At 46.0% G+C, this 13,012-nt stretch overlaps 1 protein-coding gene and 1 non-coding gene across 2 annotated transcripts in view; one reads left to right on the forward strand and one right to left on the reverse strand.

The window, feature by feature from the left end:
* GIPC2 (GIPC PDZ domain containing family member 2) overlaps window positions 1–13,012 on the forward strand; it is a 97,690-nt gene that overhangs the window by 9,340 nt on the left and 75,338 nt on the right. The gene's annotated exons all lie outside the window — the stretch shown is intronic.
* TRNAS-CGA (transfer RNA serine (anticodon CGA)) lies at window positions 7,686–7,767 on the reverse strand. The gene has a single exon. It is a non-coding gene; the product is annotated as a tRNA-Ser (tRNA).

The raw sequence follows: 13,012 nt of genomic DNA on the forward strand, positions 1-13,012 counted from the left end.
CATTACTTTTGGATCGCCCCTCGTATAGAAAAAGTGGGAGACTATGAAATGGGAGTTATTTCCCAGGTGCAATAATTACATTTTTTAGGGTTTTTTTTAGGGGTGGATTTCAGAAAGTGACTATTTATTGAGCTGGATTTTCTATGAAATGCCGTATTTGGTATCGCCGTTTATATGTCCCACAGAATAAGACTTCTGCTTTACTCTGCGAGTCGTCCCTCCTGTCTCACTACAATCCCCCCATAGTGTGCGGTTCCATTGCTGGGAACCGGATTCCTCTGTGTTGCTGCAGTTCGGAGGTCACTGATGGGGAAACAGACGCGTCCTATCACTATGGGATGCTATATGTGGTCTGGAAAAATACGCCTTACAGTAAAATTCTAGAAGCTGAGACAAGAAGAAGGAACGATGTTATCTGCAGCACAAGACGGTGCCGCAAATACCCAAGGAGTTAATGGTTAGGATTTAACAGCCGTGTGGGAAGTAAAAGAAAAATTTTGGAAATGATTGACTTTAGTAATTATCTCCAAGGACTGATCCTTATGGAGCTGTTCTGCATGACCTGCCGGCCTGGGATGTATCTGCCTATAGGGCAAGGGATGTCCACCATCGAGTAACATTTTATATATAATGGACACGTCCAGTCACTGCATAGACGGGCACCCAAAAACGAAACTGTCTACTATAATACACGCGTCCAGATAGAATATACATCCCAAACAAAAGAAAATGGAAGCAGAATGCATTAATTATACTTTATAAAAAATATACCTTTATTGAAACATTCATCTATAAAAAAAAAAAAGTGATTAAAAAAGGAAGAAGTGACCATGAGTTGCCACACCACCGGAAACGGAACATGCCATACAAACGACTTTTGAGAAACAAACGCTATATACCAGTCCAATAATAAGGCAACAGAATGATCTTAAGGGTAAGTTCACACTAGGCGGTTTTTTGTGTATTTTTTTTCTGCAGAAAAACTTTCTCTTGGCAGGAAAGAAGCTGCAGGAATTAAAAAAAAAAAAAAAAAAAGAGCATGTTTTCCTTTTTTTTTTTTTTTTTTTTTTCTTGCATTTTTTGCAGTGGTTTTTGTGCATTTGATGTGGCGGTTTTGGCATACTGATAAAGTTTAGTGTTGAAAAAAAAGTCCTATCTATAGAATCAGGTTCTGGCACAAAAAACGCAGCAGAACCTGAGCCCTGCATTTTTGGTGCGTTTTGTCAGTGTTTTTTCACCACCCATTCATGTCAATGGGTGAAAAACGCTGAAAGAAGTGACATGCTCCATGTCCAAAAAGACATGGAAAGCACAAAATACTGATGACTAAAAAAGCAACATGTGTGCATGAGATTTCTGAAATCTCACAGGCTTTGCTGGTACTGTGAACCGCAGCTGAAAATTTACATAAACGCAAGAAAAAACGCTACAAAAACGTCTAGTGTGAACTTAGACCAATAAACAAAACCTCCAATGTGATTCATCAATAGTGATCAAATATATCCGAGCAAAACAAGCTCCTTATTCATTGGAAGAAGCAATGCAGACATTAAGGTGGAATAAAGACTTAGTGGCTATGAAACCAGTAACTAAAGAATGGACTGAGCAGAGACGCTGTGAACAGCTGAGCAATAGGTGACTGTATAATTCATGTAGACAGTTTTATAAATCAAAAGGAGTCACAGATAATATTGTATAATACAAAAAAATGACCACGCTGTCAAAGCAACAAGAAATGGCATAACATGCCAAATAAGGAAGTTATACAGATCTCAGAAATAATAAGTACATAGTGTGACCATACACAAGCTTGTGGTGGGATGTAAATTACCCCAACGCGCGTTTCGCATTGGCTTCTTCACTTATTGTATTTTTGTAGCCATTAGAAGGTAAGATATCTTTACGATCATTATTCTGCTTCTGTTACTGACAGCAATCAATAAATCAATCAATCACTCTATTTTCAACTGACTAAGAGCTCATGCAGACGATGGTGTACTGAAATGCATGGATTGACCGCGGCGCTTGCAACCCGAGCGTCACAGCTTCATACTTGCTTGGGTTGGGAAAGATGCAGCTAGTCTATGTATTGTGGTCCGTGATTGGACCAAGATCTACAGAATGAGCCCTCACACGGTTCCAAAAACTTTTTTTTTTTTTTCTTCTGTATAGTAGTAACACATTTAAAAAGCTCGCTGAGAAGCTGCAACATGTCCCAGTATAGGGCTGCTCTCCAGAGACAAAGCGTTATCTCCTTCCAAGGAAATGTGATCTCTACATACTAGAGCGAGGAGGATGGGGGCCGGGAGAGCGCGCAGTATGGTAGACCAGACCGTGTTGGGTCGTGTAGCGCTTCATGTCTGACGTTGGCCACCATTGACGCACGGCCACTAATAATGACGGGGCTTTTGGCTGCCGTTATTTGCAAACCTAATAGTTTTGCATGTTGGATGTAGATTCCGGACGCATCTCATATACCCGGACCTTCTAATGCAGCCTGTAAGATGCCAATAACAACCGTAGTTATTGGTTCAGAAGTCATGGCGTTAATCTCCGCCGAGAAGATTGACAGATTTGTCCAGGACTTTAATATCAATAGTCTTGGGATACGTCATCGATATCGTGTTTCTCTTTGCTGACCTTTCTGAGCCCCTCTATAATACACTCGTCAGTGCGGAATATTTATATACTATGTATTACAACATATCCATGTAGCTTGCAGCTCAGGTTGTGTGGATTTGCCTTTTATTTCATTGTTTTTAATGTGTATTGTATTTCTTTCTCAGTGTCCAGAGCTGCGCGGTTCCGGCGCTGTACACTGCACACCCGGCCGCCGCTGCAATCAGCTGATGGGAGCCGGGTGTCCGACCTCCACCGATCTGACCTATCCTAAACACAAGCCCCCGGTATCAATGTCCTGAACGACCCTTTTATCTGTTGAAACATAACGACCAGTTGTTTTTTTCATACATGGAGGATTATTATCAGCGCGCTCTGGCGAGCTGCTGGAGAACTTCATTTGTTCTCATGCCTAATAATTGCTATGGGAACGTTAACTTTTTTAGTCTTCATCCTAGAGTTTTGGTTTTTGGGGCGGGAGGAGGAGAGTGCGGCTGCAGTATGAGCTTTTAAGGGTATGTGCACACGCTGCGGAATTGGGTGCGGATTTGGCACCGCGGATTGCTCTGCGGTTTGCCCTGCAGTTTGCCATCTCCACAATTGAGGAGATGGCAAACCGCAGCGAAATCCGCAGAAACAATTGTCATGTCAATTCTTTCTGCGGTTTCAAAACCGCAGAAAAATCGGCTCCATCTGCACTGCGGTTTTTTATTCCCATAGGGTACAATGGTACTGTACACCGCAGCAAAAAGTGCTGCAGACCCGCAGCGGCCAAATCCGCAGCAGAATCCGCAGCGTGTGCACATACCCTTAAGAATACTAAGGAAAATTGCAGAAAATTGGTCATCTGGATTCTGGGCTGACACTCCCCTTAAATTGTAGTGTCGATAACATGTAATTGTCAGTATTTCCCGGGCACATTATGGACAAACCAAAGAAAACCTTCAATGTTCCCAAATGTAAACGCAGGTTCTAACACAACCATTTGCTTTGCTGGTGATTCTCTATTGCTCGCTGCTATCAGCCGTGTCTTGTGTGGATGGGCTGACGGTATAGTCCATAAATCCTGGCCTCCCATGGCGTTGATTATATCATCTTGTGTATATTGGTTCTGACTGAAGGAAAACTGTTCTATTGGTTGTAAAATCGAGGCCAAATGTAACAGGATCGTCGGTATTCAAAATAGATTCTGCAAATAGTTAAAACCTGTTAAAAAAAATAAATAAATAAAAAAGAATCTGCACTGTTCCATTATTCGGATGCCGCTGCCAGTTTGATCCAGATGTCAGAATCGCCAGTGAGTGATGGGCTGCAGCCTCCTTCTTGTCTTGCTGACCTTTGGACCAAGTCAAGCTGCTACCGAGCTCTATTTATTGCTTTCCCACCCTAGAAATATATGATAAGGTGACTGAGTGACACCTGGTTATCATTTTCAATGCAGTGGCGTCCGTTTGTCAGTATCAATGCAGCGGCGTCTGGTTGTCATTCTCGGTGCAGCGGCGTCTGGTTGTCATTCTCGGTGCAGCGGCGTCTGGTTGTCATTCTCGGTGCAGCGGCATCTGGTTGTCATTCTCGGTGCAGCGGCATCTGGTTCTCATTCTCAGTGCAGCGGCGTCCGTTTGTCAGTATCAGTGCAGCGGCATCTGGTTGTCATTCTCGGTGCAGCAGCATCTGGTTGTCATTCTCGGTGCAGCGGCGTCTGGTTGTCATTCTCGGTGCAGCGGCGTCTGGTTGTCATTCTCGGTGCAGCGGCGTCTGGTTGTCATTCTCGGTGCAGCGGCGTCTAGTTGTCATTCTCGGTGCAGCGGCGTCTAGTTGTCATTCTCGGTGCAGCGGCGTCTGGTTGTCATTCTCGGTGCAGCGGCATCTGGTTCTCATTCTCGTGCAGCGGCGTTCGTTTGTCAGTATCAGTGCAGCAGCATCTGGTTGTCATTCTCAGTGCAGCGGCGTCCGTTTGTCATGCTCGGTGCAGCGGCGTCCGTTTGTCATTCTCGGTGCAGCGGCATCTGGTTGTCATTCTCGGTGCAGCGGCATCTGGTTGTCATTCTCGGTGCAGCGGCATCTGGTTCTCATTCTCAGTGCAGCGGCGTCCGTTTGTCAGTATCAGTGCAGCGGCATCTGGTTGTCATTCTCGGTGCAGCGGCATCTGGTTCTCATTCTCAGTGCAGTGGCGTCCGTTTGTCAGTATCAGTGCAGCGGCATCTGGTTGTCATTCTCGGTGCAGCGGCATCTGGTTCTCATTCTCAGTGCAGCGGCGTCCGTTTGTCAGTATCAGTGCAACGGCATCTGGTTGTCATTCTCGGTGCAGCGGCATCTGGTTCTCATTCTCAGTGCAGCGGCGTCCGTTTGTCAGTATCAGTGCAACGGCATCTGGTTCTCATTCTCGGTGCAGCAGCATCTGGTTCTCATTCTCGGTGCAGCGGCGTCCGTTTGTCAGTATCAGTGCAACGGCATCTGGTTGTCATTCTCGGTGCAGCGGCATCTGGTTCTCATTCTCAGTGCAGCGGCGTCCGTTTGTCAGTATCAGTGCAACGGCATCTGGTTCTCATTCTCGGTGCAGCAGCATCTGGTTCTCATTCTCGGTGCAGCAGCATCTGGTTCTCATTCTCAGTGCAGCGGCGTCCGTTTGTCAGTATCAGTGCAACGGCATCTGGTTGTCATTCTCGGTGCAGCAGCATCTGGTTCTCATTCTCAGTGCAGCGGCGCCCTGCTGTCACTCAGCGGACTGGTGTCTGGTTGTCAGTCCCAGTTCAGTGTCGCCCAGTTGTCAGTCCCAGTGTAGTAGCGTCCGGTTGTCAGTGAATTGGCGCCTTCACACTTCAGGCATTGGGATAAAATACTGGACGGATTAAGGGCTCGTGTTCCGTTGTAGTCGTGGTACATGTGAATTGTGAATTTGATGAACGGAATAATGAAAATGCTTCTTCCACGTTCGGGACATGGAGGCGATTACAGAATCGGTGCCGTCCATCTGTAATCAGGCTGACACACGAGCAGGTGATGTCAATGTTACAATAGAGGGGCCTCCACCCTAATTATTACCATTTCTACATGGAATATGCAATTCTTGTGACGTGGATCGGGGTGTAATCATCCGTCACCGGTACATTCCCCTCCCCGTGTGATCGCTCCAGTGTTTCCATAGTAAACATCAGCATGGCTGGCGCTCAGACAACATCCGAGGTGTGAACTGCGGCTTCCAGGTTTGGTCTTTACCTGTGAACTTCCTTGTACACGTCGACCTCTATATAAAGATGACGCTTCGCCTTTCCTTACATAATCTCTCTATATTCTGCCGTGTTTACATAATCTGCAAATGTCATATCAAGGGGAGGATTGCTACAGTATCAGGCATAGTAGCCTCTGGGTCCTATAGTGGAGGGGCCTGACGCCCACCACTACTCCTGTGAACAGTTGCAGGATAAGTAGCAAAAGATATAGACAATGTAGAATTAGCAGCGGGCAGCCTGGGCCCAGCCCTGTTTTTGCAATGAATCCTGATCTTTTGTTATTCTTACATTTTTTTTGTTAGGATACAAAAAAAACAAAAGAAAATCATTTGTTATCAGGAAACCATCAGCAAGTTGCTTTTAACAGATGCACTTTTCTTATAATGTATCTCCACAGACTTTATTTTCCTATCTACTAGAGATGAGCAGTTTGATTCCTGCTGCCCTGATCTGGCGGCCGCTCCTCCCTGGCGGCCGCTCCTTCTTGACATCCGCTCCTCCCTGGTGGCCGCTCATTCTTGACATCCGCTCCTCTCTGGCGGCCGCTCCTCTGGCATCCGCTCCTCCCTGGCGGCCGCTCCTCCCTGGCGGCCAATCTTGACGTCTTCACCTGGCGTCCTCAGCGCTGCATCCTGAGCACTTCTGGTGCTACCACACATCATGATGTTGCTTGAGGCCTAATGACTTAGACTCACACAATGCCATGATGTTGTGGGGTCTATAAGTGCGAGAGGCCCGGGATGCCACCGGCAGAACACCGGATCAGGGCAGCACAGAATGAATTGCCCATCTCCACTGCCAGTTCCTCCAGGTCCTATGACCAGGGCTTGGCTACCTGTCCTCAATGGGGACCTCCAATGGAGAAAGCTGCCATCAGTTCGAAGGGCCCCAGAGTCAAGATCAAGGAGTGTCCTACACCGAGCAGCCTGGCACCAGCATCCTAGGTGGCCAGAAGCATCATCCAACTTCTATGTCTCCTCAATGGAGTGAGGGGCCCAATATGGATTTTTTTTCTGCGTGGCCCTATGATTACTATGCATGGCCCTGTCTGTCCTACATGAAAGGCAGGTTCAGGATATCTCCTGGAGACCACATTACATGTAGGCAAGAAGTCATCGGCAGATGGAGGCATCAGTACTCAGATTTTCCTAAATTTTCAGTGGTGCAATTCTGAAAGTCCCAACCCAATCTAGCGGCAGCCACTGATCTTGGCAATCTGCTCGCTTATTGGTGTGATTTGAGATTTCCCAGGAGGTTTTGTTGTCTTTGTTCCTCGGCAATGACAAGATTTGGTTTGTAGAAGTCTCCATGGAGTCAGGAGGCTGCAGACAAAGGAGGTTCTGCTATAAAAACGAATCATGCGCTAGGCAAGGAATCAGTGCAGCGAGAGCAATGGACTTTTGCTTAGTGACGCCATTCTTCCGAAAACGTGATTGAGCAAAAAGTCACAACATTTTTGAACAGATACCTGTTGCGACAAATGGGCAAAACTGTGGTAGCGAGAATGCAAAATCCCCCTCCTTGCACTCACATTTTAGTGGTCCGGAGCTGTAGAGACACTGGATTAATAGAGGATGAGAAAAACAGCGCTGTTTTGGGTGGAGTGTGGCAGTGCAGCTTGTTTCTGTTGAAGTCAATGGCGATACGCTGCAATACCACAATCAACCTGTGGACAGAGGTGGCGCCGTTTTTGAATGAGAATAGCTACGTTTTTTGTAATCTTATTCATTTTTTTTTTTTTTTTTTATAATTTTAATCAGATATGAAGTCAATATTTCTTCCAAAAGCTGCAGGAACATTATTCTCAGGGGCGTCCCAAAGACAAAACTGCTGGAGCGTAGTTGGCAGGATTTGAACCTGCGCGGGGAAACCCCAATGGATTTCGAGTCCATCGCCTTAACCCCTCGGCCACAACTACACAGTGATTGGGTGTAGCTATCTGTCTTATGTACAGTCGACCTCCGGCTCATGGGAAATGGAAACTTTCCTTGTTTGACATCCTCGACAAATACAAGTTCTGCCGCTCCGACACCAAATAAACGTCTTGAATAGAAAGGACGGAGGTTTTACGTCATCTGTGTGGGGTTGTGGCTGAGTGGTTAAGGCGAAGGACTTGAAATCCATTGACGTCCTGGTTTGAGCCCTGTAAACTATGCTGCAGAATGTTTGTGTTTTGGATGACCCCCTGCAGCTACTAGAGGGAATCTTTACTTTATAAGGCTATAGTCACGTTGTGGGTTTTTTTCTGCAGGCTAAGCCACATGGTAGTAAGAAATTTGCTTCAAAAAAGAAGGTTTTTTGGTGCAGTTCTTTGCTAGGTTTTTTGGTGCAGTTCTTTGCTGCGTTTTTGGTGCAGTTCTTTGCTAGGTTTTTTGGTGCAGTTCTTTGCTGCGTTTTTGGTGCGGTTCTTTGCTGCGTTTTTGGTGCGGTTCTTTGCTGCGTTTTTGGTGCGGTTCTTTGCTGCGTTTTTGGTGCGGTTCTTTGCTGCGTTTTTGGTGCGGTTCTTTGCTGCGTTTTTGGTGCGGTTCTTTGCTCGGTTTTGTCAGGGTACATCTGTCTCTTTTGGATGCTGATAAAGTTTAGTGCGTGGAAAAAAAATTTGATTCAACTTTATCAGGTTTTGGCACCAAAAATGCAGCAAATATTGATGCCTGTGTGTTTTCAGCATTTTTTGCACAGGTGAAAGATGCTGGAGAAAAAAAATGCTGAAAGTAGTGATATGTTGTTTTTTGCAAAACCCAAAGTATTGGACAAAAAACCCAAGCTGTGTACAATAGATTTCTGAAATCTCACAGACTTTGTTAGGACTGTAAAATGCAGCTGAAAATTTGCATGAAAGAGCATTAAAAAAAAAAAAAAAAAAAAAATGAAAAAATGCAACGTGTGAACATAGCTTACCAGTTCAAAACTATACTACAATGGACCGGATTAGAATAACGCAGCTACTTTGTTTCAAAAACATTTTATCTTGCAACTTTAGGGAAGAGCTTTGCAATAGTGTATAGCCAACGGCTGTTATAAAGACCCCACCATACACATGCTCGCTCGCTTTGGCTGAGCGTGCATTTCTGCTGTGCCTGCATTTACACCCCCATGCAAATAAGATATTTGTGTGGTTCTGTTCAGCCAACTTTCCTCTTAGCAGCTCCATTAATAATCAGGATATTTAGTTTATACATGGCCGTTTAGATAACAGAAATACAATCCTGGATGATGACAGAGATGATCCACTGAAGAGAAAAGCTGGTTAGAAAATATATGCAAATGAGCCTGGACGTGCATTGGGGCGGGGTGAAGCACTACAGTAGCTGACAGTCAATTTACTTGGAGGTTGCTTCGCATAAATTGTGACCTTTCTGACCTGGTTTTCTCTGCACGGACTCGCTGTTTTGGGGTCATACATGAACTAGATGAAACCTGATGAATTTTGAGTCCATCAGCTTAACCCTACACGTGGTTTGCATGGAAGGATATGGAGGCAATGATAGCGTCAGCTGTGGAAATGATAGGTAAAAAAAAACTCCACGTTCTGCAGACAGGAATATCTAGTCCATTATTAACCCTTTCTTTTCTAGCTTTGAGGGAAGCCTGTATGGAGGATTTGCATTTTGTCATGTGCAGCAGTAAAAGCAAAGTCCAAAGTGTTAACTATTAAACTACAGAAACTAAACGGAAACCAGGAAAGACAAAATAAGCACGAGGGTTTTTATTTTTTTTTTTATTGCCTGTTTTGTAGATTTTTAAATTGTATCTGTTTTCTGTCCTCCAAGTATTTAATGGGATTGTGCCCTTATGGAAAACGTTACGCCATATGCTGATTTATTTATATAAACCCAAAATGATTATTTACTCTCACCGGGTCCTAAAGAGAGATTCTATAAACCACCTATGTGCGCACGCTGTACATGAAATAGTGTAGCTATGAGGCCATGTAGTATTCTGCTGCTCCGCAGGGGACATAACCTGCTCCACCGCAGCTTTCTTAGTGGACTTACCCCTGCGGAAGCCGCATTAGAGCAGTGTAATGGGTCGCCCACTCAGGGCCGTGGGGTACTCTGTACCGGGCCGGTGACAGTGGGATGTGTCACAGCGGCGGTGACCCAGTCCGTGGTCCTGGGCGCCCAAATCAATGGTAGTTTGAAGTTAATGTAGTTTAAGTGGAATGGAATAGTTTGTGACGCCACCTGTGGTGTTTGGCAAGCAAGATGTTAAGCCAACACTGCGTGCAGATCCTCTGGGGCTGATGGTGTGTTGCAGCATTGATGGTGTAGCTCCCCACAGGTGAAGCTGTAACCCCAGGGCAGTGTATAGGCGCAGGCGGTGTGAGGAATGTTGGTACCCAGATGTAGCAGTGCTGACGGCGTTGTCGCACAAGTGAATGGAGGACACCAGGGCTTGTAGTTCCAAAGCTTTACTCACAGTTCGTGGTACACACTGGCGCCTGCCTCTGTGCCGTGTCCTTCGGGGCAGAGACTCAATCAACCTCCCGGGCAAGTCAGGCTTCTCCTCTCCAACACTCCGCCAACATGTACCTTCCCTGAACGACTCCTCTATTGCGCCTTTTAGTGTGAAGAGCTCCAGTACCGTGGTACTCTGAAGTTCCTCCTGTCAGATGTTCCTAACAACTCTCCTTGTACGGCAGACAGCTGTAGCCTACTTCGGGGACTCCCTTTATCCTGAGTCCCGGCTCTCTATACAGATGCTGTTGTGCCCCAAGTCTTGAATGGGAGTAGTGCATTTACAGCCAACTACTCCACCGGTGTCTGCTGCAGAACCATAAGTGTCCATACAACCTCAGGGACCGGGCCCCGGCCTTGCGCTGAGAACCTATAGGCAGGGTTCCTCTTCCAACTCACAACTCCTCTCTGTTCTCCTACTCCTTCGTTCCGCGCTGTTCCTTCTCTCTCTTATGGAAGCTTAGGTTGCAGTTCTACGTCTTTCTCCTTCTGTTCCTTTCCTAGGGAGCTCGTTCCACTAAGACCAGTCCTCAGCCTCGACTGACTGACTGCCTTCCTCCGCCTTGAGCTCCCCTCAGGCTGACCTCCAGACTGACCTGTAATTCTAAACTTTCCCATTCTTTTATATCTAACTCCACCCACCTCCCAGCACATCTCGTGTTACGAAGCAAGGACCCACAAAAGGTGCTCTGCTATCCTCTAAGCGTGGAGCCGCAATCTGGTCCATTGCTGAACTATCCTGTGTGTGTGTGCAGGTGTTGGAGTGTGGAAAGGAGCCCCCAACTTACCTAGGTGGTGGGGCACCAAACCTTAGGAGAAGGTGCAGTACCTCTGTGGCGACTGAGCCTCAGGGGTGCCACATACTCCTTCCCCCCCCCAATTAAACACAGCACGTCCGTGGGCTGCTAGATAACAAAGTAGACAGCGAAGAAACATACAAAAATTTTGTAATGCATAACTTTTCTTATACTTATCTTCCTAGTATAGGAGGTACTCATCTTGAACGTTATAATAATAATAATAATAAATTTTATTTCTATAGCGCCGACATATTCCGCAGCACTTTACATTTTAGAGGGGATTTGTACAGACAATAGACATTACAGCATAACAATAATCACATACAGTAGATTATAACAAAATACCAAGAGGAATGAGGGCCCTGCTCGCAAGCTTACAGTCTATGAGGGAAAAAGGGAGACACGAAAGGTGGGTGTTAACAGTTGCCCTGATTGTTTGGATCAGCCATAATGTTAAGTGTGTAACAGTACAGACACAGAGGGCTAATGGATGCATAAAGCATGTGGGAACATGATGCGGGGAACCTGGTTATGGTAAAACTTTTGGCTGTGCCACACAGGGATAGATTAGGTTAATGTGTTGAGGCGATAGGCCAGTCTGAATAAATGAGTTTTCAGGGCACGCTTAAAATTGTGGGGATTGGGGACTAATCGTATTGACCTGGGAAGTGCATTCCAAAGAATTGGCGCAGCACGTGTAAAGTCTTGGAGACGGGAGTGGGAGGTTTTGACTATTGAGGATGCTAACCTCAGGTCATTAGTAGAATGGAGGGTGCGGGTAGGGTGGTATACTGAAACAAGGGAGGAGATGTAGGGTGGTGCTGAGCCATGGAGTGCTTTGTGGGTGAGGGCAATAAGTTTGTACTGGATTCTGGAGTGGATGGGTAGCCAGTGTAATGACTGGCACAAGGTAGAGGCATCGGTGTAACGATTGGTGAGGAATATGATCCTGGCTGCAGCATTCAAGACAGATTGGAGAGGGGAGAGTTTGGTAAGAGGGAGACCGATTAGAAGAGAGTTACAATAGTCGAGACGAGAGTGAATAAGAGAAACAGTAAGAGTTTTTGCAGAGTCAAAAGTAAGAAAAGGTCGGATTCTAGAAATGTTTTTGAGGTGAAGATGACAAGAGCGAGCCAGTGATCGAATGTGGGGGGCAAAGGAAAGCTCGGAATCAAGTATGACCCCAAGACAGCGGGCAAGTTGCTGGGGAGTAATAGTGGAACCACACACAGAAATGGCAATGTCGGGTATAGGTACATTAGAAGAGGGAGGAAACACCAGGAGTTCAGTCTTTGACAGGTTCAGTTTCAGATATAGTGAGGACATGATATTAGACACAGCGTTTAGACAATCGCCGGTGTTTTCTAGAAAGGCTGGCGTGATGTCAGGAGAAGAAGCGTATAATTGGGTGTCATCAGCATAGAGATGGTACTGGAAACCAAATCTACTGATTGTTTGACCAATAGGGGCATTGTACAAGGAGAAGAGGAGGGGGCCTAGAACCGATCCTTGAGGAACCCCAACAGTAAGAGGAAGGTGAGAGGAGGAGGAACTGGCAAAAGATACAGTAAAGGAGCGGTCAGAGAGATAGGAGGAGAACCATGAGAGAACGGTGTCCTTGAGGCCAATGGAACGGAGCATAGTGAGGAGGAGCTGATGATCCACAGTGTCGAATGCTGCAGAGAGATCCAAGAGAACTAGCATGTAGTAATGACCATTAGATTTAGCTGTTAGTAGATCATTAGAGACTTTAGTGAGGGCAGTTTCAGTAGAGTGTAAAGAGCGGAAACCAGATTGGAGAGGGTCGAGAAGAGAGTTATCAGAGAGATAGCGGATCAGACGGGAGTGGACCAGGTGTTCCAGGAGTTTAGAGATGAAGGGAAGATTAGAGACAGGTCTATAGTTA

This window comes from Dendrobates tinctorius, unplaced genomic scaffold (genome assembly GCF_039654945.1).
Source record: "Dendrobates tinctorius isolate UK_male_01 unplaced genomic scaffold, ASM3965494v1 ptg000138l, whole genome shotgun sequence".
Classification (NCBI taxonomy): Eukaryota; Metazoa; Chordata; class Amphibia; order Anura; family Dendrobatidae; genus Dendrobates; species Dendrobates tinctorius.